The sequence below is a fragment of the Schistocerca piceifrons genome, chromosome 7 (assembly GCF_021461385.2).
Source record: "Schistocerca piceifrons isolate TAMUIC-IGC-003096 chromosome 7, iqSchPice1.1, whole genome shotgun sequence".
In the NCBI taxonomy this organism is placed as follows: Eukaryota; Metazoa; Arthropoda; class Insecta; order Orthoptera; family Acrididae; genus Schistocerca; species Schistocerca piceifrons.
In genome coordinates this window covers 76,188,309-76,213,220 of record NC_060144.1, presented here as the reverse complement: position 1 = coordinate 76,213,220, position 24,912 = coordinate 76,188,309, and positions in this window count along the sequence as shown.

Genomic DNA, 24,912 nt, shown 5'->3' with positions numbered 1-24,912 from the left:
TGGACTCGAATAATGTCTGAAGTAGTACTGGAGGGAGTTGACACCATGAATCCTGCAGCGCTGTCCATAAATCCGTAAGAGTACGTGAGGGTCGAAATCTCTTCTGAACATCATGTTGCAAGGCATCCCAAATAATCTCAATAATGTCTGGGGAGTTTGGTGGCCAGCGGAAGTGTTTAAGCTCAGAACAGTGTTCATGGAGCCACTCTGTAGCAATTCTGGGCATATGGGGTGTCTCATTGTCCTGCTGGAATTGTCAAAGTCCGTCGGGATTCACAATGTACATGAATGGATGCAGGTGATCAGACAGGATGCTTACGTACGTGTCACTGGTCAGAGTCGTATCTAGACATATAAGCGTTCCCATATCACTCCAACTGTACAGGCCCCACACCTTTGCAGAGCCTCCACCAGCTTGAACAGTTCTCTGGTAACATGCAGACTCAATGGATTCATGAGATTGTCTCCATACCCGTACACATCCGTCTGGTCGATACAACTTGCAAAGAGAGCCGTCCGACCAGGCAACATGTTTCCAGTCATCAACAGTCCAATACCGGTGTTAAGGGGGGGAGGGGGGGGGGGGGTTCCAGGCGAGGCGTAAAGCTCCGTGTCGTGTAGTCATCAAGTATACACGACTGGGCCTTTGGCTCCGAAAGCTCATATCAATGATGTTTCGTTGAAGTGTTCGCACGCTGACACATGTTGAAGGTCCAGCATTGAAATCTGCAGCAATTTGCGGAAGAGTTGCACTTCTGCCACGTTGAACGATTCTATTCAGTCGTCGTAGGTCCCGTTCTTGCAGGATCTTTGCCCAGCCGCAGCGATATCGGAAATTTGGTGTTTTACCGGAATCCTGATATTCACGGTACACTCGTAAAATGGTCGTATAGGAAAATCCCATCATCGCTACCTCGGGGACGCTGTGTACCATCGCTCGTGCGCCGACTTTAACACCAAGTTCAAACTCACTTAAATCTTGATAACCGACTGCGCCAGACACTTGTCTTATACAGGCGTTTACATATCTCTGTTTGAATATGCATTCTTATACCAGTTTCTTCGTCACTTCAGTGTATTAAAACCGCATCAAAACCATTTTCTATTTGTCTTGACACTGATAGTTTGTGATCATCAAACTCTGATGCAACTGACTCCACAGGCAGACAAGAAAAGGGAAAAAAGGCTGCAGTTGAATGAATCACAGTCCAAAAGAGGAGCTCATGAATCACACACATCAAAAAAAGTTTTGCACCACCTCGTTTCCGAGATTTACGGAACCTGTACAGAAAACTGGAATAGAGACCAACATAAACATCACTTCCGCCCTTCTTATTGCTAATGAAAACTACATACTCCATGTTGTACCACCATACAGCGAGACCTTCAGAGGTGGTGGTCCAAATTGCTGTACATACCTGTACTTCTAATACCCGGTAGCACGTCCTTTTGCATTGATGCATGCCTGTATTCATCGTGGCATACTATCTACAAGTTCATCAAGGCACTGTTGGTCCAGATCATCCCACTCCTCAACGGCGATCCGGTGTAGATCCCTCAGAATGGTTGATGGGTCACGTCGTCCATAAACAGCCCTTTCCAATATCTCTCAGGCATATTCGATAGGGTTCATGTCTGGAGAACATGCTGGCCACTCTAGTCGAGCGATGTTGTTATCCTGAAGTCATTCACAAGATGTGCACGATGGAGGCGCGAATTTTCGTCCATGAAGACGATATGGCTATACTATCGGTCGGAGGATGGAATTTACGTATCGTGCAGCCGTTACGGCACCTGCCACGACCACCAGCGGCGTACGCCGGCCCCACATAATACCACCCCAAACCATCAGGGAACCTCCACCTTGCTGCCCTCGCTGGACAGTGTATCTAAGGCGTTCAGTCTGAACGGGTTGCCTCCAAATTCGTCTCCGACGATTGTATGGTTGAAGGTGTATGAGACACTCATCGGTGAAGAGAACGTGATGCCAATTCTGAGCCGTCGTTTCGGCATGTTGTTGGGCCCATCTGTACTGCGCTGCATAGTGTCGTGGTTGCAAAGATGGACCTTGGCATGGACGTCGGGAGTGAAGTTGCGCATCATGCAGCCTACTGCGCATAGTTTGAGTCGTAACACGGCGTCCTGTGGCTGCACAAAAAGCATTATTCAACATGGTAGCGCCTGTGTCAGGGTTCCTCCGAGCTATAATCCGTAGGTAGTGGCACATCCACTGCAGTAGTAGAACTTGGACGGCCTGAGCGAGGCATATCATCGACAATTCCTGTCTCGCTGTATCTCCTCCATGTCGCTTTGGTTCACTCCGAGACCCCTGGACACTTCCCTTGTCGATAGCCCCATCTGGCACAAAGTAACAATGCGGACGCGATCGAACCGCGATAGTGACCGTCTAGGCACGGTTGAACTACAAATAACACGAGCCGTGTACCTCCTTCCTGGCGGAATGACTGGAACTGATCGGCTGTCGGACCCTGTCCATCTAATAGGCGCTGGTCATGAATGCTTATTTACAACTATGGGCGGGTTTAGTGACATCTCTGAACAGTCAAAGGGAGAGTCTGTGATAAAATACCCACAGTCAACGTCTGCCTTCAGGAGTTCTTGGAACTGGGGTGATTCAAAACTTTTTTGATTTGTGTATAATTACTCGTTGTTCCTAGCCGATGATGTTGACTGCTGTGTTTCAGAACTCGAAATGGGGCGAACTGTTGCTATATTGATCTGTGTGAGGGCGCTGCTACGTTGAGAGGGAAGGTACGGAGCGTCTCTCATAGGTCTGGAGCGTCCCATTGGTTGTTGCCGATTGCAGCGAGCCGTCGCTAAGGTCTATGGTAACAATACGCCTTTCCGACTTTGCTGTGGCACCGCGATCTCTGGGAAGTACCATAATTACAATAAAATAATATGTTATTACTTCACCCTTATCTACGGTATGCTGACACAAACGGCTTCAAATCAATTGTGGATGGAATTCTCTTAGCAAAGGCAGTGTCCTGACTGACTGACTGAGTGACTAATCATCGCCCAGCCCAAACCGCTAAGGATAGAAACTTGAAATTTGGAGAAGGTGTGGATCTTGTACTGCAGGTGTCGCCTAAGAAGGGATTTTCCGAAATTCCAAGCCTAAGTGGGTGAAATAGGAGACGAAGGGCTCCTGAAAAATGTCGCTATTAAGGCAATTTTGAAGCTACACCTGTGAAAATTCGTATTTGGTTTGTCGGTCAGAAATAAAGAAATGCATGTTTCAGCATTTTTATAAATTTAACCCTATGGGGGTGAAACAGTGAGTGAAAACTTTTTTGAAAATATGTCTTTATTAAAGAGCTACTAAAGTATTTTAACGCTACATCTATAAACACTGGTATTTGGCTTCTCGGTTACAAATAAAAAAATTACGCCTTTCAGTGTTTTTGGAAATTGCATCCCTAAGGATGTGAAATAGGGGATGAGATTTTGTATGTAAATATTTATTATGAAAGCTTTTTTAAAGCTAAATCTATGTAATTTTAATATGGCTTCTTAGTTATAAATTTAAAAAATACCTGTTTCACTACTTTTGTATATTCAACCCCTATTGGGGTGAAACGGGGGATGAAAGTTTTTATGGAAATACTTTATCGTGAAAGCGTTTTTAAAGCTGAACCTTTGAAAATTGGTAATTGGCTTCTCGGTTAGATATGGAAAAACACATATTTCACAATTTTTGGTAACTCAACTCCTAAAGGGAGACATAGGGTCAGACTGATTCACTGACTCATCACTACCCAGCCCAAATCGTTAAGGATAGAAGTTTTAAGTTTGGAGAGAGTGTGGATCTTTATATTTTAGGCACAGTTTAAGAAGAGATTTTCTGAAATTCCATCCCTATGGGATCAAATAGGGGATGAAAGCCTTCTTGGAAGTTGGGTTGGGCTGTTTTGGGGAGGAGACCAAACAGCGAGGTCATTGGTCTATGACGCTATTAAGGGATTTTTTAAGCTACAACTACAAAAACTGGTATTTAGTTTGTCAGTCGGAAAATAAAAACACATGTTTTTGTATGTTTAAAAATTCAGACATTAAGGAAGTAAAACAGTGAAAATAAATAATTACTAAAGAACTACTGAAGGATTTTTAAAGCTACGTCTATGAAAATTGGTATTTCACTTCTCTGCCAGAAATAAAGAAATACGTGTTTCAGTGTTTCTGGAAGTACAACTCCTAAGGGAGTGGAATAAAGGATGCAAATTTTTCAGAAAATATTTCGGTACATTAAAAAAATTTTGAAGCCTAATTTATGAAAATTGGTATTTTGGTTCGCGGTTGGATATGAAGAAATATTTGTTAGGGTATGAAAGTTGCTGCGGAAGTATCTCCACAAGAACGCAAAAGGCTTGATTAACAAAACAGTTACCAGAATCTCTTTTTGGTCACAAGTGCATTAGGAAAAGACCATGGCCTTAATTAGCGTGAAGATCTTAGGTGTTGCAATTTGTGAACAACATAAAAATTCGATTAAATAAAAACAAAACAAAAAAACTCTGGTGGCCGTACATTCTACGCGAGCGGAACAGCGAGATCTAAGCTGTTCCGTTTTGCAGTATCTCTGTTTTACACCGTAAAAGACGGACACTGCAAAATAGTTTTGTAAGCCGCTTATTGCGTAGATGAGTTAAGTTTCCTTGAAATTCGTCCTATGAAACTCGGTCTAGCATCCGCTTTTCGTATCATTTGTTTTATGTGGCCATTCCGTTTAGTGTCGCTCCGGATGGTTAGATAGTTTGCAGCAATTACTGTTTCCAGCAGTTTGTCGCAAACAGAGTAACTGTCCAGTAGTAGATTTCTTGTCATATATATGCGCGATATATTACGTTTATAACCGCCAGTCCGTGCACCATTCATCAATTCCCTGCAGGTCATTCTGCAGTTCGCTACCTGTTCCGATGTTGCTAGCTTTTTACTGATCACCATCTAAAAACAGCCTCCCGGAGCGGTGGCGCAGTGGTTAGACACTGGACTCGCATTCGGGAGGACGACGGTTCAATCCCGCGTCCGGCCATCCTGATTTAGGTTTTCCGTGATTTCCCTAAATCACTCCAGGCAAATGCCGGGATGGTTCCTCTGAAAGGGCACGGCCGACTTCCTTCCCCATCTTTCCCTGATCCGATGAGACCGATGACCTCGCTGTCTGGTCTCCTCCCCCAAACAACCCCCCCCCCCTCCCGGAGCTTTAGACGTTATGCATTACATCATTTAAACACAGGGCGTCCCAAAAATGTTTCGACAAACTTTCAGGGGTTGTCGAGAGTGTTTTGAGGAAGAAATCGAGACTAGGGACCCTTGTCTGGAAACGTCATCCAACGACACTTCTGAGCGTTGCAGTTGCAGCCGCCTTCGCCTGTCAGGAGGTCAGTCATTCAGCAGAAAACGCGACTTCCTACGCAAACCGACTGTCGGTGGAACGTCTCGCACTCTTGTTTGTTATTCAGTGACAGTGATTGAGGGCCACTGTCGCCAGAGGAGAAGACGGAGCTAGCTGCTGCGTAGACAGGCCTTGTGTTCTATGAATGCGTAAATCTGTTGCCTTGGTGGACGATAGTTTATTTTTCTCCTGTATACTGAAAAATATTGTAGATTTTAGAGGTTACCAGGGGAAAAATAATCTTGAGATAGAAACCAGCGTCCGGAACATTGTGTTATTTCTACAGCGTTTGGAAGTCTAACTTTATTTATAGTTACCCAGTATATAAACTCCGTTTGTAGAGTTGTCATGTCCAGGAAAATAGAATTACTTAGTCGTTAATACAAAAATCGAGAATATTATGTAAAGAAAGTCTTGCTGACATGAGCTTCTGACCCAGTTTTGAAATTTTTTCTCGCTTACACCCTGCACAAAACAGTGAAAGGGAAACCGTTCACCGACCACTACTTTTGTGCTGTTCATGCTGTAAAATTGCAGCATGAAGCATGGCGTTTCAGTTTATTATTTCCTTACCTTATGCTTGAGAGTTTGATTTTTTTTTTTTTTTTTTTTTTTTTAGAGAATTTGAAGGGTCGGGGGATTTCTTGATAATATAGAAGGCGTCCCTGGTGGAGGTGTATAAAGTAGATTCTATTGACGTCTCACTATTTTAAAGGTACTTGAAGTAAATAGGAAATAAACAGCAAAGTATGTAAAAACATGGTTGGATACAATTGTGAAACATGCAGGCTACAATTTACCCGTAATCTTCCAGTTTACAATGGTGCTGTTGCCGCCCTGCGCAGAGCGGCCGGTGTGTGTAGCCCGTGAATGCCTCGAACGGGAGATAGCTTCCTCTTGAATGAGACCCTTCTCTCCGTCCCAAGACAGCGACTGTTCGGCTGGTGTGATCGTAGTCGACGGTGGCGCTGTGCGGTGCAGTACGGCGATAAGTTCTCCTCCGGACGAAGCGGGGCTCCCGAGGCGCAGGGCTTTAGAGGGAAGAGGGACTTCTTCCAGGCGGCGGCATCGCAAGCCGCGCATCGATTCTCTTCAGGAGCTGCTCCAGTCTTCTGAAGTCTCGCTATGCAGCCAGCAAGTCGATAAAAGGAGACAACAGAAACAGTCAAACAGGTAAACTGAATTAAATTCTTGGTGTAGTTACTAAAGTGTTGTTTGTGAAATTTATCATAATGGAAAAGGAACCCAACGGCTTGATACTTACAGTCACTTCAGTACGCAGCTGGAGAATCTCTGCTGATGGGCATTTTCAGCAGCTGAACGTAGATTCACGTATCCCCACTAATGCTGATTATGAAAATTTTACAGTGAAACGTCGAAGAAACTGGCACACCCGTCTAAAATTAAAATCGTGTAGGACGCTCGCGAGCATGTAGGAGTGCCGCGACACGACGTGGCAATGTCTCGACAAATACCTGAAGTAGTACTGGAGGCAACTGACGTCATGAATCCTGCAGGGCTGTCCATAAATCAGTAAGAGTACGGCAGGATGGAGATCTCCTCTGAACAGCACGTTGGAAGGATCCCAGATGTGCTCAATAATGTTGATGTCTGGGGAGTTTAATGGCCAGCGGATTTGTTTAAACTCAAAAGAGTGTTCCTGGATCCACTCTGTAGCAATTCTGGATGTATGGGCGTCGCATTTTTCTGCTGGAATTGCCCATGTCCGTCGCAGTGCACAATGGACATGAATGGATGCAGGTGATCAGACAGGATGCTTACGTACGTGTCACCTGTCAGAGTCGTATCTAGACCTAGCAGGGGTCCCATACCACTCCAACTGCACACCATTACAAAGCCTCCAACAGCTGTAACAATCCTCTGCTGACACGCTGGGTCCATGGTCGGTGTTGACGGGTCGAGGCGTGTTGTAGAGTTTTGTGTCGTGCAGTCATCAAGGGTTGACAAGTGGGTCTTCGGCTACGAAAGCACATATCGAAGATGTTCCGTTGAATGGTTCACTCGCTGATACTTGTTGATAGGCCAGCATTAAAATCTGTAGAAATTTGCGGAAGGGTTGTATTTCTGTCACGTTGAACGATTTTCTTCAGTCGTCGTTGGTCCCGTTCTTCTAGGATCTTTCTCCGGCCGCAGCGATGTCCTGGATTTGACGTTTTACCGGAATCCTGATATTCACGTTACGCTCTTGAAATGGTGGAAAGGGAAAATCTCCACTTAATCGGTACTGTGTCCCATCGCTCGTGCGCCGACTATAGCACCACATTCAAACTCACTTGAATGTTTATAGCCTACCATTGTAGCAGCAGTAACCGATCTAACAACTGTGCCAGACATTTGTTCTCTTTTATGCGCGTTGCCGACCGCTCCGCCGTACTCTGCCTGTTTACATATCTCTGTATTTGAATGCACTTGCCTATACCAGTTTCATTGGCGCTTCAGTGTGGGTGCAGTCGAATGTGAATATTGTGTCAACCGTCCATAACACCATTGCTAGAAAAGCAGGCCTCATGTCTCACTGTTGCATAAACCACCGACGGAATGTAGGCCTACGTCTTGCAGGAAAATTCTCAGGGGCCAATGCCTATAAGTGCACGGATACAGATTTTGTTCACGTACAAGTCGGTAGACAGTGTTGTGATGGACGTCCGTCCTCTTGTTCCAGGCACATGCGTGAAACTGCCTTGCTCGCATAAGCGGCGGTGGACTTCTTGGAATATTTTCGTGGTACAAATGACGAGCTTCTACATTCTACAGCATTGCTATTCGGCAGCCCATATATGAATCACAGGCGTACGTAGTCGGCATCAGAATGCACCACTGGGGTACATACAACATAATCAGTGGTCCCAGTACAACATTACATGAGCGTACAATCTGTCCCTGGAGAAGCTCACCTTACGACGGCAGCTGCGGTATGCGTGCTGACAGGGCTATACCATGTTGACAGCCACAGCACTCTACAGTGCCTTCCACCAGGTACAGCAGTTCCGGCCCTGCTGCAGTCAGTAGAGACTGCTGCAGTCAGCCGTTAGGGCAAGTTTGTAGGGAGCGACGGTAATCGACGTCCATATCCTGCATCTCAAGAAGCATCCATTTCCGCACCCCTGTTCATACGACTTTTTTTATCGCCTGCATGTGCTGGACCTCGTCCTGAAATATGAACGTGTATTTCTGGAAGAGCTTGTATACCATGCAAAATAAATGCCTGAAATGCAACATGTTAGAGCAGTTTTCCTTTCAGTCATGCGACAAAATGTAATAGCAAAGCTTGCAGAAAAGTTTCATGTGCAAACTCTGTGTTTCAAACTGTCTATGAAGTTTTCTCTGCCTAATGACCATTTTCAGGTTTGTTAGATATGCCCTTTCCGCATCCCGTAGTTCATATCATAGTTGAAAATGCATGATGATCTTTCACTTCATTGTCTCTGGAGCCTACGAATGTGTGGAAGTCCTCGCCGGGAGTCTGTGGCTCTCTGCCGGCTCCGCATTTGCCATGCCTCGTGACTCATGGCTACCTTCTGCGCTGTGAAGACCCACCTCAATGCCCGTGTGGTGCGCTGTTCTCAGTGGGCCATATACTGTTACACTGACCTTCTTTGGCTGCCCGGCATCATAATCTTCATTTACCGGACTCCTTACAGCTAATTTTAGCAGACAACGCCTTATCGGCTGATCTAATTTTACGTTTTATGCTTGAGGGTGTGTTTTATCCTTCTATTATAGTTTTAGTGCTTGTCGTTTGTGCCTCTGTTTTCTTGTCCCTACTTGTTTTAGGTTGGAGGTTTTAATGTGGTGCAGAGTGGCTGGCTTCTCCTTTTTATTCTCGTGGTTGGCCAACCACGGTAATCTCCTTTCTTGTTGTAATACCGTCTTACTGTTTCTTGGGTCTCTCGGTTGCTTGCTTGTCCTTTTTTGTCCCTTCTAGTGTTTGTTGCCCATCTCTCGTTCATTTGGTCTTTTCCTTTCACATGGTATTGTGCTGTAGCTCTCCTTTGTCTTCCAGTTTCCCTTGTGGAATCTTTTTAATGGGAACAAAGGACCGAGGACCCAGCAGTTTGGTCCCTCCACCCCCCCCCCCCCATTCTAAACCAACCAACCAACCGACAATGACTATGGACTTCTTTGCACCTCATGTCGAGGAGCATGGTAGGATGTCCTCTGTGGTGGGGCCGCCATGTACCCTATGAGTTGTCGCCCCCAGACTGCACAGTGATAGCTCTGCTGATCTCTGCGCCGCTAACTCTACACATATGCCAAGGAGTAGATGCCACTCACCCTGGGTCATTGGGACTCTGTAAATGGGGCGTTATTGAGTTCACTGTGGCGTGTAGTGAGCGAGAGGACTTCCATCCGTCGTTTGAGGGTTGTTTGGTCGGTTGAAAAGGTCATCGGTTCCTTGTTAAATGTTTTTTATTCCAATCTTTGTCATAATATCAATTCTTTAGACGATAGCCGGTTTCAGTCCGTAATGACCATCCTCAGATCTTTTTTCCTTGTTATGTTAAAACAAATCCACAAGGGAAAGAATAAAACAAACAAGACGTCCACCACAATATCGAAAGGAAAGAAAAACCACAAGAACAACGGAAAGGCAACATACGCAACAAGGAAGAAAAGAGGACAACCAAAAGACAGAGAGAGGCAGGAAACAGTTGAAATTAAAACTAGAAAGCAGATTACTGTGGCTGGCCAAACAGGAGAATAAAAAAGAGGAGCGAGCCACTCTGCGACACATTAAAACTTCCAACCTAAAAGCAATAGGGGACAGTAAACAGAGGGACAAATGACAAGTGCTAAAACTTGTATAGAAGGATAAAACACCCTCACGCATATAACGTAAAACTATATCACCTGATAAGGCGTTGCGTGCTAAAATCAGCTCTAACGAGTCCGGTAAACGAAGATTATGACGCAGGGTAACCAAAGAAGGACAGTTTGAAAGTATATGGGCCACTGCCGAACGCGCGCCGCCCTGGCACTGAGGTGGGTCCACACGGCGCAGGAGACAGCTGTGGGTCACCCAAGCGTGGCCAATGCGGAGCTGACACAGAACCACAGATTCCCGCAAGAGGCCTGCATGGAGGACGTTCACATAGTTTTCGTCTCCTTAATGACACGCAGTTTGTTGCACGTACTGAGGTCAGGTCATTCCCTTTCCCAAAGCCGAAAAAGACCTGACGTCGTAGTAACGAACGCAGGTCAGATTCAGAGATGCCTGTCTCCACAAGCAGTTTCCGTGTAACCTGTTTGGCCAGCCTGTCAGGAAGTTCATTGCCTGGGATTCCGATGTGTCCTGGGGTCCAGACAAACACCCCTGAACTGCTGAACCATCATAGGGCATAGATGGACTTCTGGATGGTCGCTACCAAAGGAAGCCAGGTTAGCACTGGTCGATAGCTTGCTCAGTACACAGAAGAAACGACTCCCCAGGGAATGAAGGGATATATTCAAGTACACGAGATATGGCCACTAGCTCTGCAGTGAATACACTGCAGCCATCGGACAAGGAATGCTGTTTAATATGGCCTATGTGGACGTACTCGAAGCCAACATGACCATCAGCCATCGAGCCGTCTTCAGAGCCCTAGAACACGTCAAGTAGCAAGAGGAAGTGACAGCGGAGAGCTGCGGGAGTAAGTGAGTCCTTAGGGTCAAGCGAATGGTCCCAACGAATCTGCGGCCTAGGAAGTGTATGCGGATGGACTTGTATGGGAGGTGGTAAATTGAAGGAATCCATTTCAGATAGAAGGGATCGACCGCGAACCGCAATCGTAAGCCGTGACCTGGGCCACCGATGCTGGAGGTGAACCGCAGTGGTTGGGAAAACGAGATGGTAATTCGGATACACTGGAGAACTAGGAATGTGTGCAACGTAACTGGTTAGCACTTGTGCGTGCCTCACCTTCGATGAAGGGACTCCGGAATGCACCAAGACGCTGGTCACCAGACTTGTCCTAAAAGCTCCTGTCGCTAGACGAACGCTACAGTTGTGCACTGGGTGAAGTAGACGCAACGCTGAGGGTGCTACTGAACCATAAACCAGACTCCCATAGTCAAGTCGAGATTGGAAAAAGGGCTCTGTAGAGCTGCAGCAGCGTAGAGCGATCTGCACCCCAGTTGGTAATGCTCAGGCAGCGGAGGGCGTTGATGTGCTGCCAGAAATTCCGCTTAAGCTGACGAAGGTGAGGAAGCAAAGTCAATCGGGCGTCGAAAACCAGTCCTAAGAATCGATATGTTTCCACTACAATGAGTGGATCGTCATGAATGTAAAGTTCTGTTTCCAGCCGGCCGGTGTGGCCGAGCGGTTCTAGGCGCTACAGTCTGGAACCGCGTGACCGCTATGGTCGCAAGTTCGAATCCTGCCTCGGGCATGGATGTGTGTGATGTCCTTAGGTTAGTTAGGTTTAAGTATTTCTAAGTTCTAGGGGACTGATGACCTCAACAGTTAAGTCCCATGGTGCTCAGAGCCATTTTTTTTCTGTTTCCAGATGAATGGTACGACGCCGACAGAAGTGCATGACACTCGACTTTGGGGCTGAAAACTGGAAGCCGTGGGCGACAGCCCATGGCAGCGCCTTGTGCACGGCTCCCTGTAGGCGCTGCGCAGCAACACCAGTACTTGAGGTGCAGTACCAAATGAAGAAATCGCCTGCATAAAGAGAAGGATAGATCGAAGGCCCTACAGCTGCTGCGAGACCGTTAATGGCCATTAAAAACAGAGATTCACTCAATACAGAGCTCTGCGGGACCCCATTCTTCTTGATAAGTGGGGAACTATGGGAGACACCAACTTTGACATGTAAAGTAAGGAGCGGCATGAAATTCTGGATAAAAATTGGGAGCAGGCCCTGGAATCCCACTCATATAATGTGGCAGGGGTATGTTGGAGCCAGATCGTGTCGTAAGCATTTCTTAAATTAAAAAAGATGGTAACCAGGTGTTGGCGTCTGGAAAAGGCTGTTCGGATGGCAGACTCAAGGGGCAGAAGATTATTAGTGGCAGAGCAACCCTGGCGGAAACCGCCCTGGCACAGCGTCAGTAGGGCACATAACTCCAGGCACCAACCCAACTGCTGACTCACCATACGTTCCAGCAGCTTACAAAGAACGTTGTTGAGGTTGACAGGCCGATAGCTATCCACATCAAGCCGGATTTTACTGGGTTTGAGCGCTGGTATGATGGTTCTCTCCCACACACTGCGATGTAAATACTCCATCGCACCAGATCTGGTTGATGATGACGAGGAGACGTCACTTATAGCCTTACGAGAGATGTTCAATCATTGTGGATCCGATCTGGCCCAGGAGCTGTGTCGGGTCAATGTGGAAGGCTGCTGAGGAGCTCCCACACTGTAAATGGAGCATTATAGGGTTCACTGTGTAGTGAACGAGAGGACTTTCCCTTCCACCCGCCGTTTGAGGGTGTGAAAGGCTGTGGGGTAATTTTCAGATGGAGAAGCATGAGTATAGTGCTCAGCATAGCACTCGGCAATCTCGTTCGCGTCAGTAGGTAACACGCCATTTATGTTAACGCCAGGTACACCTGACGGGGTCTAGTACCCAAAAACACGTCTGATCTTCGTCCAGCCTTGGAAAGGTGACGTATGGCATCCAATGGTCTAAACGTACCTCTCCCAGCACTCCTGTTTCGGTCGTTTTATAAGGTGGCGAACGCGGACATGGAGCTGTTTAAAATCTGGTAGGTGCTCCAGGGAAGGGGAACCGATTATGTAGCTGTAGAGCTCGCCTACGCTCTCTAATGGCCTCAGCAATTTCCGACGACCATTAGATACTATCTTTCGATGGGGTCACCCTAAGGAATAAGGGATCGCGTTTTCCGCAGCAGAAACGATCGTTCTAGTGACCAGCACAACCACCACATCGATGGCACTATGTGGGGGAGATCCAGCAGTGACGGCAGAGGTGAAAGCTTCGCAGTCTGCCTTGTTTAAAGCCCATCTGGGTTAATGTCCAGGGGAATGGCGCCAGGGGAATGGCAGGAAGATGGGAAGGGGTAACTATCACACAAGTCATTGTGGGCTCTCCAGTGGACAGATGGGAGAAGTCCTGGGCTGCAGAGTGATAAATCAATGGCCGAATAAGTACCAAGCGCCACACTGAAATGTGGGGGGGGCCACAGTATTTAAGAGGAAGGGGTAGACTTGGGACAGTAAATTTTCGACATCTCTACCTCGACCTCTGAGCATGGTGCCACCTCACAAGGGGTTATGGGCTTTGAAATATCCCAAAATTAGGAAAGGCTTAGAGAGTTGATGAATGAGTGCAGCCAATACGTTCAGGAGTACTGCACCATCTGGAGGAAGATACATGTTACACAGAGTTATTTCCTGCATCATACTTATCGTGACAACTACAACTTCAAGAGTAGTTTCAAGGGCCACAGGTTGACTACATACCAAGTTCAGGACATAGATGAAAAACTGAACTGGACACACTATTATATCCAAAAATGCTCAAATGTGTGTGAAATCTTATGGGACTTAACTGCTAAGGTCATCAGTCCTTAAGCTGACACAGTACTTAACCTAAATTATCCTAAGGACAAAGACACACTCCCATGCCCGGGGGAGGACTCGAACTTCCACCGGGACCAGCCGTATTATGTTCGTTGCAGTTCTTGTCATATCCCCTAAAGCCATGGAGGGCAGGGGTCCACATTGCTGGGAACCAAGTTTCCTGGAGGGCAATGCAGAACGCAGGAATAAAGCTTAACAGTTGCCATAGCTGAGCCAGGTGCTGGAAAATTGAATTGAATGGAGGATGGCGTCATCATGAGGCTGGAAAGGCTCAAGGAGGCAGTTTTACGGCTCAGAGTCACCTGCTGCCACCGACTGAGTACCTATTTGATCAGCAACCATGGTGTCTGAGGATCCAGCGAGATCAAGGTCCTCATGGGCCGCCAGAAACTCCACCTCATCCTCAGATCCAGAGCTTGTAGGTAGCGGTGGTATGGGTGCCACCACAATGTCCAGGTTCTTGGGATCTTCTTATTTTTGGGTTTCTCTCGCTGCTTCTTTGGTTTTTTGGGCTGGGAGTGCTTCACTGATTCAGTCTTAGGGACTGAGGAGGACCGTGAAGCCCTGCAACGAGCTACCTGTGCCTGCTTCAGCCACTGGCAGGTGTCTACTTTGCCATTATTGGCAATTTGGGAAGAGAGTGACCCAAGGGACTCCTTCCTAGCGAGAGGAGCCAAAGAAAGCTTACGCTTCCCCAGTTGAGAAGGGGGGACTGATGTACCCGATGTTGGGGGGGGGGGCATTGCTCTCAAAGTAGGTTCTATTGGAGCAATAGCGGTAGAAGTGCCCCCTACCACCACTCTTATTAAGGGGACAGGTGCAGTCTTACAGCCCTGAGCGCTGACTGGAATTGGCAGAACTGGTGTGGCTAGAACTGTTGTCACAGTGGCGGTGTAAAATGATGCATACACACACGATGCAGGCATTCAAATTTCTTATTTGCCTTAGTGTAGGTAGATTGGTCCAGAGTCTTGTATTCCATGATTTTCCTTTCTTTCTGTAGCGTGCTGTAGTCTGGAGAGCAAGGGGAATGGTGCTCTCCATAGTTGACACAGATGAGAGGCGGGACACATGGAGTATTGGGATGCGAAGGATGTCCACAATCTCGACAGGTGATGCTGGAAGTATAGCAGGAAGACATATGGCTGAACTTGCAGCACTTAAAGCACCTCATCAGGCGAGGGATATATGGCTTGACATCACAGCAGTAGACTATCACCTTGACCTTCTCACCTTCTCGGGTAATGTGTCCCCCTTGAAGGCCAAGACAAAGGCACTGGTGGCAAACTGATTATCCATCAGGCTTCGGTGGATGCACTGCACGAAACGAACACCTTGCCACTCTAAACTGGTGTGCAGCCTGAAAACGAAGGTCCCTGTGGTATACAATACCCTGACGCATAATTGGCATAAAGGTAACTTAAACATCTCCCAGCTTGTCACTGGCGAGTAATGCCCGTGACCGGGCAGAGGATGATGTTTTTATCAAGACCGACTTAGATGCATTTTGGACAATCCTTCCACATTCCCAAACCTGTCCTCTAAATGCTCTACAAACAACTGAGGATTCATCGATATGAAGGATTCCCCATCATCTCTCGTACATATGAGGTACCAGGGAAAATAAGATTCGCTTCCATCCTTAGCCTGGCGTTCCTCCCATGGTGTGGCTAGGGAGGGGAATGATTTAGGAACATACGTCCTTGCACTGAACTGAGATCTGGAGTGCTTAGAGACTGTTGGTGTTTGACCACCAGCAAGTGATGACGTGGAACACTTCATGGCCCATCATCCACCCTGATATCACCCACTTCGACCAGGGACCATCCCCACTGTCGCCACCCAACCGCAGCAAAGGTCACCTGGCAGGATGGCCATTGCTGGGAGTCCTGATGCCCCATTGTGACAGGCATCTACTCCTTAGCATATGGAGATATCGGAGCAGGCATCAGCAGGGGTATCCTGTGTGGTTAGGGGGCTACAACCAACAGAGTACATGGCGCCCCACCACAACAGACTGGCTGTCCAGATGGATATGAGGTGCAAAGAAGTCCATGGTTATCGTCGGCGCGGAAAACGACACTGCATAGTAGATGAGGAAAACGCAGCCAAGAATATGTCCTCGCCCAAGAGATGGAGAATGAGCGGAACTGCAAAGCCACAGTGATGAAGAATGCTGAAGGTCTCAGTGCATGATGGACACGATGCAGTAAGGCGCCTTCCCCAATTGGTTCGCTCTTCGGGAAAATTTGGAAAAATGGAGGTCAGCCCTAGAGGGGACCATCACATAAACGCTGAAACGTGTGAGACTTCCTTTAGACACCTCTTACGACAGGCAGAAATACCTCAGGTGTATTCTATCCCTCAGAACCGCAGGGGGTATATTAATTGGTATCTCAGGTTATACAGCGTACTGACTTAGAATAGAACAACTAAATGCCCCTATGGCTATCAGAATTCCTTCATGGTCCACAACGTCCTACATATACAAATAGTGGAGAGATACTGATCCAAACAGAATCTCCATAATGAAACCTAGTTCAAACGGAGGTTGTGCACAGCAGGAACAGACAGGTTCGGTCTGCGCCTAGCGAACCGTGAGTAACGCATTAAAAAAGTTAGTGTATATAGGGACCATGCCGAAAGGCCCTGTAGGGATGGCAAATAGCATATTCGTTTTATGAAAGATAAATACCAAATGTGAACAGTTGAAAATGGAAATTACAAACTTATTGGCTGAAAACTTAGAACCATTTCGCTGTATCTATTCCTCCGGCATTCTATTTGTCAGTTGCAATGTGCAGGTTGTTATTGCAGCGCTACAGGAGGAAGAAAAGACGTAGTAGTCGCTCTGAAATAACTAACACCTAATAGATTTTATCACTGTCGACATGATGCCATTCATATGTCTGGCAAAGACAGTCGCATTTCGAACATAGCCGTGAGTGACATGAGTATTTTGTTCAAAGCGGTCGTATAGGACGTCACAAACTCGATATTTAAAATAATATGTGGAGATTAAGGGCCGTATAAAGCGAAAAAGAAATTCTAGGATGCTCCATTATGCAGTGTCGTAGCCCTTCTCGAGTTAAAAAGAAAGAAATACCTACTACACAACGCTTAAGGAGAAGCCTACTGAACTGTTCTAGTAGGTTACTAAATGTATGGTTCATATTCCAAGAGACGAAGCAGCTATTGCACTCCAAGATCAATACAAACTAGCGATTACCAAACTCCGCTATGTCTTTACTACGCAACTGGATGGGCAACACTACAGTGACTGCACGGATATACCCAGTTTTGCCGTATTTATACAGGTATTAAAGTAGACTGCTTATACGTACTGTCAGCCAAATAAAATAAAAAAAGAGCGAGAAGGATTTCCTTACATATTCCTTAGAGGTACTACAATATGCTGTAATGTATCATTTTTAGCTAGTTTGTGTCATGTACCGCCTGCAATACCGCAGACAGCACCCATTCTCATAGAGATCAGGGATAGTTTCATGATTCATCATTGCTGGGACTGAACTCCCAACAGTTACTCTGTCGTCAAAATTCTGGCCCCCACCTGCGGCCGCGATAGCCCTGACCAAATGTTTCACCATTGTGTGGGCAACGTTACTTGGTTTGGTCTACAGTTATTCGTTTTGTATTAAAACAGCTGTCGGGCATTTCCTACCTCTCCTGGAAATCATCGAGATAGACCGTCATATAGTCTGTGTGGAACGCTTCGTGGTCTTCACGAAGCTTTCCCCCGCTCTGTTCTCGATCCCTTCAACGATGATATTTCGCCTTTGCTGCCGGAAAGGCTGTAAAGGCTGTGAGGTTCTCAGTAGTTTGGCACCTGTTGGAACTATGTGGAACGGCCCACTTGCTCCTAATTATGGAGTACCATTTGTCACTCCATGATGGGAGCTGCTCCTTTGCAGTTCTCCTTTATGCTTTGTAGTAGATGACTCAGTAACATTGTGGTTTGAGCTGGTAATATGCTACTACAATTCCTGGAGGACATGAGGCTTTTCAAATACAGAAAGCTACTGTACTTTATCCAGTTTGATTTCTGGAACATCCATCATGGGGCCTTCTTACGGTCACTCCTCAATTTGGCAAGTGAATCCCAGACAGGAATTGATCACAAACTTGCAAACCATCAACCAGCTGCAATTGTGGATCGTCTATGAAGGGTGAAGGGCATACTGAGATATCCATAGCATTGTTGGACCCCGCTACAGCACAGAACGGCGTACTGTTCCGTTTCTTCAGTATACACAGTCCTATATATTTGGTGACAAGTAGGTCTCCACATGTCCAGGAAACTGATAGTTCCAGAGCCCCCAGCATATTGTGTGCACTAAGATCACTATATAGAAAGTACGTTTGGGCAATTTGTGTAATATATTCGGTGTGAGCCTCTTGATCTAGAACGCCTAGTAGAAGCAGATTATGGGAATATGCTGTTAATTTATGATGCACATGAATCGATACATGGAGTTCTTGCAGGGTTGTGGAGAGGAGGACAGGCTAGACGTGGTATGGATTGGTCAGAAATATAGTGTTTCCTTCTTTAGGTCTAATTCCACAAAAACTGGGATTTAGAAATACTCTCTTGGAGATAAACAAATTGAGCACTTTATTATAAGTCGCAGTTCCTCCACTTATGTCCTGAATGCGTTCAGTTCCACTACAGTATGGGAGCAACACTATCTACGGAGATTTAACCCTCATAGGATAAACTGTTAGCGTCTCAACCTCACGTTATGTCGAAATCGTGTTGGGACTTGACAAGAGTGCGTGCAGTCTGCATACCGCACTTACAATTTCAACACCTAAATGCTATACAAGCGAGTGCAACGATCATTGTGCATTAATTTAAGTAAATTAATCAAAATCTCCGAGACGTGATCAGCTGTATTACAGAGGAAACTTAAGACACAGAGAGACAATAAATTAGATATGCAAATAACCAACTGTATTTATTAAGTATCGCTTGGTTACGATTACTTGTAGTTTATTATCTCAAAGCAAGAATACACTGAGAAGTATCTATTTACTGTGATCAGAGATCTTCGTTAACCAAAACAAGAAAATAGTACTAAGCAGTTACTATTACGTATACACAAGTTCTTTGAACATTAACAGCGAGAAATGGCTTACTAGAAGATTAATTGTATCTGTGTGTACCACTGTCCTCCTTGTGCTTTCTTCACACATAACAAAAATCAAGCAAATCAATATATATCATTATCCATATGCCTCTACATCTAGCAAACAGCTATTACGTTTAACAGGCGGAGTAGCACCAGCCTGACTTGCAGCAAAATCAGATCTACAACCTAAAAACACAGTGAGCCGTGCTGCAGCTCACCATGGTGCCGTGTGTAGGTTTCTGCCAGACCGTATCGTTTAGTTGGCATGGTGGCGCTTTTTGTCTTCTTCTCGTGTTCACTGGCGCCACTCGGTTTCGAAAGCGTTGCCTGTCCGCTAGTGGCAGCAGTGGCGCTTATCGATATGTAGTTCTGCTGCCATATCTTTGGAGCGATCTCGATCTTTTTCCGTGTGGTGTGTGTGAGTGGGGAGTTCGGTTGGGGACGCCGTGACCGCTGGCACCGTGTGTGGACTGCCAGAGGGCAGTGGTCACGAGGGTGCAGGCCCTCGTCGAAACCGGATCCTGCATGCTTAAGTTGAGTGCATTGCAATTCGCGTAGAGAAACCTGAACCATTGTCAAGTCTCGCGATTCTCCAGTCACTTGGTTTCGTGTTGCTGCTCATAGTGTCGCTGAGGCGAAACGCAGCGAGTGGAGTACCTGGGGAAAGTGGATCTGATTAGCCTTTCTGAGCTTCTTATTACTATTTACTATTTGCAGCTTCTTACATTGTTAAGTTCATCCAGCGGTATTTTTCTGACTTGTGGCCGCTAACGCCCCAGTTACCTGCCCTGGGGGTCAGTGTATCTAACGGCAGTGCACATTTCCCCGCCTTGCCGCCGCTGTCCGGTGAGGCGTGTAAGTTTGACAGCTTCTTGATTGTAGGTTGGGTGGCGTTCCTCTACTTTAGTGGTCATTCCTTCTTGATTGTAGGTTGGGTGGCGTTCCTCTACTTTAGTGGTCATTCCTTCTTGATTGTAGGTTGGGTGGCGTTCCTCTACTTTAGTGGTCATTCCTTCTTGATTGTAGGTTGGGTGGCGTTCCTCTACTTTAGTGGTCATTCCTTCTTGATTGTAGGTTGGGTGGCGTTCCTCTACTTTAGTGGTCATTCCTTCTTGATTGTAGGTTGGGTGGCGTTCCTCTACTTTAGTGGTCATTCCTTCTTGATTGTAGGTTGGGTGGCGTTCCTCTACTTTAGTGGTCATTCCTTCTTGATTGTAGGTTGGGTGGCGTTCCTCTACTTTAGTGGTCATTCCTTCTTGATTGTAGGTTGGGTGGCGTTCCTCTACTTTAGTGGTCATTCCTTCTTGATTGTAGGTTGGGTGGCGTTCCTCTACTTTAGTGGTCATTCCTTCTTGATTGTAGGTTGGGTGGCGTTCCTCTACTTTAGTGGTCATTCCTTCTTGATTGTAGGTTGGGTGGCGTTCCTCTACTTTAGTGGTCATTCCTTCTTGATTGTAGGCTGGGTGGCGTTCCTCTACTTTAGTGGTCATTCCTTCTTGATTGTAGGTTGGGTGGCGTTCCTCTACTTTAGTGGTCATTCCTTCTTGATTGTAGGTTGGGTGGCGTTCCTCTACTTTAGTGGTCATTCCTTCTTGATTGTAGGTTGGGTGGCGTTCCTCTACTTTAGTGGTCATTCCTTCTTGATTGTAGGTTGGGTGACGTTCCTCTACTTTAGTGGTCATTCCTTCTTGATTGTAGGTTGGGTGGCGTTCCTCTACTTTAGTGGTCATTCCTTCTTGATTGTAGGTTGGGTGGCGTTCCTCTACTTTAGTGGTCATTCCTTCTTGTTCCGGGCCCTCTAAGCGCAATATTCTGCAGGTGCAGCCCAGACCGACGGTTCCGGCTTTGGCGTAATTTTATATCTTGCATTTAGTTTGTTGGATGTCAGGTGGCCTGACCAAGATTATCATTAGTCGTTAGACTGTCACTAGTCCGTGTCACCATCTTGTGATCTGAATGCAACTCTTGGCTGCCTTTGTCTTCGGTCGCGAAAGTGTTTTTGGTGTGATCTACTCAGAAGTCGATTCCTGAAGCACCATCTGTCACTGGCCCTTGTGTTTAATTTTATTACTGTATTATTAAGTTCCCATCTTTTGTCTCACCTGTTTGGCGATCTGTTGTTTTTTACAAATTAACTTTTGCTATGCCATTCGCCGTTGGACAGAATAATTGTTAAAAAATTTTACAATTGCCATTTTGGCGTTAAAGGCCTTCAACTGTGATTGTGGCTACTTGCTTTAAAATTCTGGTTGCGACCACATTGGCTTGTTTCAAAAATTATTTGCTGTCTGTATTTTATGTACGTTTGTTTAATTTTTTATAATTGCCATTCTGGCGTTAAAGGCCTTCAGCCGTGATTGTGGTTACTTGCCTTAAAATTCTGCTTGCGACCACATTGGCTTGTCTTCGAAATTATTGGCTGTTTGTATTTAATGTATTTGTTAAATTTTAAGTACTTGCTATTTTTCGCTTTAAAGGCCTTCACCCGTGATTGTGGTTACGTGCCTTAAAAGTCTGATTGCGATCCAAGCAAACCATTAGTAATTGATTCGGGCCCCGTCCACAATCGTAACCCAATCCTGCCTTCCTAAATTACCAGGTTTCACACAGCATGGTCCATCAATAACAGCACGAGAAGCGATGCCTTTAACTTCAGCTTTATTTTTCGCTGCGATAACAACAGTCTTCAACTCGACGTTTTCTGTAGCCTTATACACAGTCGCGCGAGAGCGACGACGACAGCGACGCCCCATTGTGAGCCGTTCAATGCTGTTGCACGTGTACAACTCCAAGCCAGAGTGGCGGTCATAACAGCTCCGTGAGGCTATTTATAGCGCAGCAACAGCCAGCAGCCTTATATATATATATATATATATATATATATATATATATGTGTGTGTTTGTTTTTTCTACATCCACTCCTAAACATCTGGACTAATGGCAACCAAACATGGTGGCTTACTGTCAGGCAACAAGTGATCTGGGGATGAGAACCACCTTCCTGTAAAACAGATGCGAGTGAGGGTGAAAAACAGGCGTAGCTCATGCCACGTCAATTCCCATACTTTACTCATCCAGCATTTGAGAATAAGAGCACTTTGCAAGTTGTACATAATTTCAGAACTTTACGAATTTTTTTCTCGCTAACAACCCCTAAAAAATAAGAAAGGAAAAGTGTTTATAGCTTACTACATTTCTGCTGATCAAACAATTTAAGTACTGTATGAGGTCTCACGTTATGATTTATTACCTTAGTTGTGTGTTCGTGACACATTTTACAGGCAGTATGCAGACATACCATGACACATTTTACAGGCAGTATGCAGACATACCACAGGATGTGGTATATCATTGTACGACACATCGTTCAGGAAATATGATGTCTCTATGTTCCTCTCTCTCTCTCTCTCTCTCTCTCTCTCTCTCTCTCCCTCTCCCTCTCCCTCTTGTCCCTATATCTCTCTAACACACACACACACACATACACACACAAACACATGCACAGTAAAATTAATACACTAAGAATAGAAATAATTAAAAACGTTATCCAAAAATTGCATTTGTTTGCAGCACAAACACTTTTAAATGCTATTGCCACAAGCTAGTTCCTAATACGCCATTTTTTCACAGATCATTGTACGGAATGCGATGTAAATGCGTCTTCCAGAGTAGCCTGTGGCCACTGAAAAGTATTTACAGTTACAATGCCGTTTAGCTTTGTAACCATAACATCCCCATAACTTTGAGCTTTGTAATAATAAGAACTTTGTTTACCTTCTTGGCCAGACAGTTCCACAGGTTACTCAAGAACGTACGATGACCTCTTCCATGTCCTTTAAAGTAACATAGCTGTCTCGTGATTTTCTTTATTTATCTGAGTCCAGAAAACACCAAAACGCAATATAATCTAAAACTTTAACAGTAATAATTCAGAGAATTTCACACTTTATGAGGTCAAAGTTCAGCAGCTCTAACAGCGCGGTCATCGGTGCAAGTAAGAGTTCCATGTCCCAGGGTTCGCTCAGATTACTGCAAACCAGCTAGCGTTCAGTGTCCTGTCCTGCCCAACACTAACGAAGCTCGCCATCAGTGATTCCCCACTTCTCCAAATTAGCCATCCCTGTTCTCAGTGTATTGAGGGTCTTCCGTTTCCGGTACTGGAGGTGGCAACCTGTTGGTAGGTTCTCTTTCTCTATCCATAATTCTGCAGGAGAATGTTCCCCAGAGCTCAGCTGAGAGCGCTTCTGCTAAAGTTGGAATTGGTGCTGTTGTAAGGAGGAAGTTATCTTTGGATTGCAACCATAATGGGTAAGCTTGAGATCAAAACAAGGAATGCGTAAGCTTGAGATCAAAACAAGGAATGCGTAAACTTTGTTCCTTGCTTCTTCTTTTCAGTCTCTGCTGCTACCTGTTTTCTTACACCTGAAGGTGATACTCCCATGAATTTCGAAGGATCTTATGGGCTGGAGCTCTTCTCAGGCACCCAAAAAAGTACTGCGACATTTAAAAGTCACCTCTAAGTAGCATTGCTGGCGGAGAACCAAAACTGCAAGTTTTTGTAATTTAAATTCTTTATCTGGTGGTCTGTATACAGATGTTACAGTGCAAGATTGAAATTAAACTATTAGGATTTTGATGCCATGTTCACAGTTTATATCTGCAGACAATATATCAGTGTCCATTTTTGTGAAAACTGTACTCCTATATTACTCATTAGGCCTCTCTATGACAAATTCTATTCCATTCACCATTGGTTGATTTTAGTTTGGTCCTCTATGAGTTTCATGGGTCAATAATATATCACAGTGACAGTTGGCGCAAAATTGGGGTAGTAATGCTTCCTTCTCTGCTGAAATCCTTTCAGTATCAATGAAGATTGTCATTGGTGCTGGCATTGACAAATGTGGTTTTAAGTGCACCATTGTACTTTATTTAGTGATGGAAGATTCAGCAGTTGAGGTAGTCCTGAAAGGTGTGCAGGGTACGCCCAATTGTTTCACAGCCCTCGAGGAGGCATCTCTCTTGTACCCCAACCACATGATAATTATGGTACATATGCTTTGAAACGCGTAGCGGAAAATGCTGATATATAGGAAATTATTCATAAAATTGGGAGAGCGCATAGTACAACTAAATACCTTTACAACAAGAAATGACTCTAGAAATCCAAAAGTAAGGTATTCCAGTACAGTAGCGAAGCCAAAATTTATACTATGCAAGCGAATGTATGAATTAAACTACAAAAACTAAAAACAAAAACTAAACTCCTTCCGAACAAGCTTTGGAAGGCCCGACGTACCGACAGACCGCCGTGTCATCCTCAGCACACAGATGTCATTGGATGCGGATACGGAGGGGCACGTGGTCTGCACACCAGTCTCCTAGCCGCAATGAGAATGAGAATTCTCGTAGAGAACTGAACTATTGACTTAGGTTCCATATCTGGTTTGGCTGAAAAGTCTAGGGTATAGGCGGAAGCTACTAGCGTTGCAGCAGGTAGGGTAGCAATGAATTATTGATGAGTTAACGGCGTGGTTGGTGAAATTAATGTTTCGTAAATCGTGGCTACATCAGCAGAGGAACAACCCACTTTCTCTGCCACCGAACACTTGTTAAACTTGCCCGCCGTTCTGTGTCGGATAACAGACCAGCATGGACATCCTAGGATAACGTCTCTGCTACTTATGTTCCATCTCCTTTATAATATACAGACATCTAAAGGAAGAAGTGTAAATAACGTTCCATCAGCTACAAAATCGTTACAGACAGAGTAGAGGTAGTAGAAA